At 42.3% G+C, this 6,903-nt stretch overlaps 1 pseudogene; it reads right to left on the bottom strand.

The window, feature by feature from the left end:
- Positions 1–3,527: 3,527 nt before the first annotated feature.
- LOC119514706 lies at positions 3,528–4,845 on the bottom strand (annotated as a pseudogene).
- Between the last annotated feature and the right edge of the window lie 2,058 nt (positions 4,846–6,903).

Here is a 6,903-nt window from a genome sequence, read left to right as displayed (position 1 = left end):
ATCCATTTACATTCAACGTTATAACCGTGAAGGCATTTCTTGAATCAGCCATCTTATCCTTTGGTTTATGTTTGTCATATTTTTCCCCTCTGTCTATTAATATCCTTTATTGTACCCATACCAAATCTCTTTAGTACTGAACCTTTCTCCAAGTCTCTCTGTCCTGTCTTTGTTTCTCTGTCTGTAGGGCTCCCTTGAGTATCTCCAGTAGGGCAGGTTTCTTGTTAGCAAATTCTCTCAGCATCTGTTTGTCTGTGAAAAATTTAAGCTCTCCCTCAAATTTGAAGGAGAGCTTTGCTGGATAAAGTATTCTTGGCTGGAAATGTTTCTCACTCAGAATTTTAAATATATCGTGTCACTGCCTTCTCGCCTCCATGGTGGCTGCTGAGTAGTCACTACTTAGTCTTATGCTGTTTCCTTTGTATGTGGTGAATTGCTTTTCTCTTGCTGCTTTCAGAACTTGCTCCTTCTCTTCTGTGTTTTACAGTGTGATCAGTATATGTCTCGGAGTGGGTTTATTTGGATTTATTCTATTTGGAGTTCGCTGAGCATTTATGATTTGTGTATTTATGTTGTTTAGAAGATTTGGGAAGTTTTCCCCAACAATTTCTTTGAATACTCTTCCTAGACCTTTACCCTTTTCTTCCCCTTCTGGGACACCAATGAGTCTTATATTTGGACGTTTCATATTATCTATCATATCCCTGAGGTCCATTTCGATTTTTTCAATTTTTTTCCCCATTCTTTCTTTTATGCTTTCATTTTCCATTCTGTCCTCTTCCAGGTCACTGATTCGTTGTTCAACTTCCTCTAGTCTTGTACTATGAGTGTCCAGAATCTTTTTAATTTGGTCAACAGTTTCTTTAATTTCCATAAGATCATCCATTTTTTTATTTAGTCTTGCAATGTCTTCTTTATTCTCTTCTAGGGTCTTCTTGATTTCCTTTATCTCCCGTACTATGGTCTCATTGTTCATCTTTAGTTCTTTGAGTAGCTGCTCTAGATGCTGTGTCTCTTCTGGTCTTTTGATTTGGGTGCTTGGACTGGGTTATCCATATCGTCTGGTTTTTTCATATGCTTTATAATTTTCTGTTGTTTTTGGCCTTGTGGCATTTGCTGAACTTGATAGGGTTCTTTTAGGGTTTGTAGACCTATTGAAGCCCTTATCTGTAATTTATCAGATCTACAGCTTCCTGGAGTACACTTTCTCTAACTAACCAGCAGGTGGCGTCCACGAGCCACCTGTTCTCCACAAGCCAGTTCTCCCCTGCTTAGCCTTTTTGGTGAGTGGGGGAGTGAGTCTTGTGGGGTCCAATTGGTGTACCAAGCTTGCGTGTGTAGTTGGTGTTGCCTGCCCTGTATATGGGGTGTGTTTCTGGGCAGTCAGGGAGGGGCGGGTGGCTCTAACAATCAAATCTCCCTGGTGATCCTAGAGTTTTAAAGCTGCTGCAATAGTCTAATCCTTCAGTTCAGTCCTGCCACGGTTTGTCTCTGCCACTGACCCACAAGTCCTTGGTATTGGCGTATGGCTCCTGAGACTTGCAAGTGGGCCCCTCTTCCAGGCCGTGCACCCCGGGTCCTCTGTTGAGGGATGACTGTGCTATGTCACAGGTGAGTGCCGTCCCCCCAGGGCAGTTCTGGGCTGCTGGGCTGTGTAGGGAGGCTCCCAGTCTGCTGAAATGATGGCTGAATGGGGCTTTGTTAATTCACACTGCTCTACCTTCCCAACTCTGGGACAATCAGCTGAGGTTGCAGGGAAGGCTAATGTCCACGCCCAGTTTTGTGGTGTGTGCCTGTTATTTGAAGCACTTCCATCACACTGGGTTGTCTGGGGCAGTTCTGGGCTATGGGGCTGGCGATGGGCAGGAGTGTTTCCTGTCCACCAGGATGATGGCTGTGAGCGGACACCCCCCTTTTCTTGGGAAGTTGTGGTGTTTAGTGAATTTTCTCAGCCACTGGATTATTGCCTTTTGTCTCAGAGCTCTCCTAGTTCTGCTCTTGACTTGACCTGCCCAAATAGCAAGTCTTTGAAGCTTTCAGTATTGGGCTTCTTAGAGTAATTGTTTTAGAAAAAGAAAAAAGGATTAAAAAAAAAAAACAAAAAAAAAAACAGGCCCTCCTCAGAGATCTAATGGGTTATTGAAATGCTAAGAGACAAAGCAACCAGGGCCATTAAGGAAAGGTCCACAGGGCAGAGAGATCAGCTTTTCTTTGGGATTTGCATATGCGCCTCCGGGCCCTTCCCCTTTCTCTGTTCACCAGAACTCCAAAAATCCTCCGCTTTTATTTTGGAGTTTTTAGTGTTGTTTTTTTTCTATGCCTGTCTCCTCTCTGCTGGGCTGGCTGCTCTCAGATTCTCTGGTGTCTGGTCTCAGTCTATCTATGGTTGGAGTTTGAATCAGTAGAATGAGTTTCCGATAAGGGCTGCCACTGCAGGTCTCCCTTCTCCTTCCCGGAGCTGACAGCCCCTCCTCCCCCGGGACTGAGCCTGGCAGGGAGGGGCGCGGGTCCCCTGGCCGCAAAAACTTACAGATTTCACTGATCTCAGCAGTTCCACGTTTTCATGAGTTTTGTATGAAGTATGCCCAAACGCAGATTGCTCTGTGGTGTCCAGTCCACGCAGTTCCTGGCTTTCTATCTACTTTCCTGGAGGAGTAAGTAAAACATACAGCTCACCAGTCTGCCATCTTGCCCCGCCTCGTGTTCGATTTAATCATACTCCAAAGTTTGACAGATTTCTCTCAGTACAAAGCAATAGCTACATACACCTAAAATGCTTATTTGTTAATGTAATAATTGCCCTGGCTCTTCTAACGTGCACATGACTTCAAAGACTACAATTTTGGGCAAGTGTACACAAACGGAAAACAAAACATTCAAGTTTCAAAACCTTCTCTTAAAATATGAATAGGACGCTCAGGTAGTTTTTACTTCTCCGCACATTAAGGGTGTTGCACTTCCATTTGATTATCATTGGTCCACCTTGGCCTGGGAAGAATGTACATTACCACATGCAAATTTGAGGGACTAAAGAGAAAACTTAAAAACAAACTGTATTTCTGAATGCCTGAATAAGGTAATTAATTGCAAGTTAAGTTTAGGTTTACATCCTGCTGAAGACCATTTTACAGTCTCAGCATCTAACAATATTGTACCTAATAGGCTCCAAAAATCCTAACAGGTTAAATGATGGTGCAACAGATTAAAAAGGAGCCGATCAGTTTAGCTTAAGTCATTCAGAACCAAAAAACTGAAGAATGACCAAAAAAAAATCTTTATTTGTTATAACTGTATAAGTGTGATCCATATGTGTCCAACACTAGGTTTTCAAAAAGAAACATGCTATGAATAGGCCAACTACATTTGCTCACTGATGTATATGGACTCCCTAGATGTCTCATTGGGCTTAATTACAGACCACTCATAGTAAAACATTTTTATATAAAGTGTAGCACGATGTTAAGCCATTTTAGCTTTTGCACATACATGTTGCACTTCTGGCTGATAATGCAGAAAAATTGGCAGTATTACACCATTAAGCCAGGTTGCATCATCACTTTAATAGCATCAATGTCAATGTCATCATCCTTGTTGTCAGACTTCACTGTTACAACTTTAGTACACTGGCAATCTTTGAATACACCACCTCAATGTTCTCATCTTCATCTTCCTCTTCACCACCAGAAGATTCCTCCTCTGCTTCCTTCAACCACTTTATAAATGCTTCCACTTTAACATGAATCTCTTTGGCAAGTTCCTTTGAGACGTATTTCTTAGAGGTCTTTTCCAACCAGCTGATGATGACTTCTTCCAAAAGGTCTGTGTCATACATCTCCTTCAAGATATGTGGAATCCGGAGATGAACTGAGCTTGATGCATGGCTCACATGCTCCAAACCATGAAGACGGTAATGTTGAGCCTTTTTGTTGTTATGACAAAACTGTAGGAAATACCTCCTGTATTTCTTAATTTGCTCCCTAATCTTCTCATTAAAAAGAACTTCAGTCAAAACAAGAGAGCCTATGGCTTTTACATCCAGTCTTTCTGCTTCAGCAACAATTTCTTTGTCAGATGAGTCAATAATACTCTCTTCTTTCTTTCTCTTAACAAAGTCAAACAGGATGTTGATCCGTTCTTCAACAGTCCTTTCCAAATTATCACTGAGCGTCAAAACTTTTGCATGGTCACTGATTTCATCCATTCTGTGCCTTTGAGCTTCCTCGGTTGTATCTTCTCCCTGATCGTCATCCTCCTCTTTTTCCACAGCATGTGGAGGAGGACTGATTTCATTTGGTGGTGTGTGGTGGTGGTGTCTCACTGCTGGATACAGACCCATTTTCCTTGTCTTTGCCTTTCCTATTTTTCTTTTCCTTTTCTTTCTTTCCTGTACCACTGTCACTATTCCCAGATGGGTTTTTGAGAATGAATGTGCAGAGTTTATGATGTGTGTCAAGCATGCCTCGATAGCCACAGGCTTTACAAGAATTACTTATTGTTTGTTTCGTTGGATTGACATGAAGATCTGTTTCAGGATTCTCACATTCAGGACAGGAACAAATTTTTTTTAATGAATCCATCCAACATGTCTTGCAGCTTATTCGCCTCACGAGATCCACTAACAATGTAACGGTCATTCTTAACATCAAACTGGGTCTGTGCTCCCAGCTCACAACCAAAATATTTGGTGAGATACATTGGAGGCCGATTAAGCACCTTTGCAATATCAACCACGCTGACTATAACTGTCTTGAGTCCATTTCCTTTGCCCTCAACCTTGGCGATCAGACAGGGCATCTTGTAGCAATATAACTGATCTGATACTCTGTGGTTGATGCTGACAGACATTTTGGCTTATTAGTGGCTTTATCAATAAGACGAAGAGACCTTTGATTGTAACTTTTCGATATCTTCTGTCTGGAGAAGAAGGGATCACATAAATGACTGCAAGAGTTCTCTGTCTCTGATATGAAAAAATTTTTGCCTCCGAGGCTGTAGCTTCTTGTTTGTATGCTATGTTTCCCCCAATACAGGTACCAATGGCTGTGCAACAGCTCATTTTCATCAAATAAAGACATAAGCCCAACGCTGCTCGCCCGGGACTGGGATGAGGTGAGGCGCCTTATAACTCACAGTCCAAGGCGGCAGCGCAGCGGAAGAGCAGCCGTGCCAGGTGCCACCACCAAGCAGCGGGGAGGGGCTGTCCCAGCGATGTCCGGGGTCCGAGCCTGGCGACCTCTGGAATGTTCTTGCTCTGTCTCAGAATATGACTTTTAAATCACCTAATTAGGTGATTCAGAACAAACTAAAGTCTGACCATCAGTGTGTTAGGTTCTGGCCAAATAAGCTTAGTTCTTGTCCTGAACAGATCTAGGACCCAGGTGCAGAATCAGCTGAGCTCCACCTCTGCTCCACCTCCACTTCCAGGACAGGTCATAACCTAAGGCAAAAGGGAACCTAACTGGTATTTATAAAGAATTAATCCTGTTTTGTTTCAACCAACTATGTGTTCCCCTCTTTGCTTTTGCATGTTTAGTCTCTCCTAGGCACTGAGCACTGCCCCTGAATCCTGGACCTTCATGGCAACCCTTTGTCTCTGGAGAATGCCTGTCTTCTTAGACATTCTGGTCTGTCTGTCTCCTGGAAGAACCTGCTGCCTGATAACTGCCCTCCAGACTGAATCTTCTCTATCTGTGCCCGTATCTGGGTCTTTCCCCTCTTCCCCTCTCATTCATCCCTATTCACAGCCTTTATCTGTGCTGGTGGCTGGGTTTATTTCTGTATGCAGGTTCCTCTCTTATTGACCCATACTGCTGACAGGATCCCAAAAGATGATATGAAGAAAGTGAGCTAAAATAACTTGGGTTTCCTTCCATTTAGTTAATTCCTCCAAGTTCAACAATGGAGGTTGAATTCATTGTCTTATTGTGTCCCAGTGAAGTTTCTCCAATTAGTATTAAAGGGAGGTTTACTGGGTGCCGCTTTAGCTGTACTTACCTTTTCCTTTTTTAATAAGTTTTGACTATTACATTCATTGATTTAGCCTCCAAAATAGAAATAATCAGTAGAAAATTGATGATTTGTTACTATAACTTCTATAGCACAATTAAAATCCAAACTTTTTTTTTATATCGACTCTATCAAAGCCTACAACTTCAGAATGAATAGCTTCTTTGAAATTGTAGTAACAACTTCAATATGGTTAAAGCTGAGATGCAGAAATTTGGTTGGTTGGAAAGCTTAATCAACTCCCAACTTGCCCAAAAAGAATTACCAAAAGCAAAATAGAAATGTTTTCACAGAAATACAGTTCAATAGAATCACTAACACTAGAAGGTTGCTAGAAGATTTAGAGTCCTGAGGTATGGAAGATTGTATTTTTCAAAGATAGCCTCAATAAAATCTCTCATCCCATATGCTCCCCTGAAATATGGACTTGCTGCTCCCCCATCAAGAAGTAGAGTCAAATTCCCCTCCTCTTAAACCTGGTCTGTCTTTAGTGACTCCCTGAATAATATAATTTGACAGAAGTAAAGTTCCGAAATGTTCAAGGACAAGTAAAAAAGGACTTTTGTGGGAACCCTGGGTCCTGGACTTCCCCCAAGGAAGCTTGTGTGACCTACGTCAGTTAAGGTTTGACCTATTCTCCTTGTAGAATCAGGAAATGTAATCTTTAATTTACCTCCCTCCCAAAACTACCTCCTCCCTGAAACTCCCTGAGCTACAAGATAAATCTATAATCCTCCCCTCCTCCTTGTTGATTACAATCGATCCCTCCCTACATCGCAAGACATTACCACTCCCCTCCCGCCTTATGCTCTCATACCCATTGGAATGTCGAGCCCTTATAACCAGCTTATTCAGTCCCTACAAAGGGCGGAGTAACCTCATGTTGAACTCTGAACC

This window comes from Choloepus didactylus, chromosome 18 (assembly GCF_015220235.1).
Source record: "Choloepus didactylus isolate mChoDid1 chromosome 18, mChoDid1.pri, whole genome shotgun sequence".
NCBI classification, from domain to species: Eukaryota; Metazoa; Chordata; class Mammalia; order Pilosa; family Megalonychidae; genus Choloepus; species Choloepus didactylus.
This window is presented reverse-complemented; position numbering and strand designations above follow the sequence as displayed.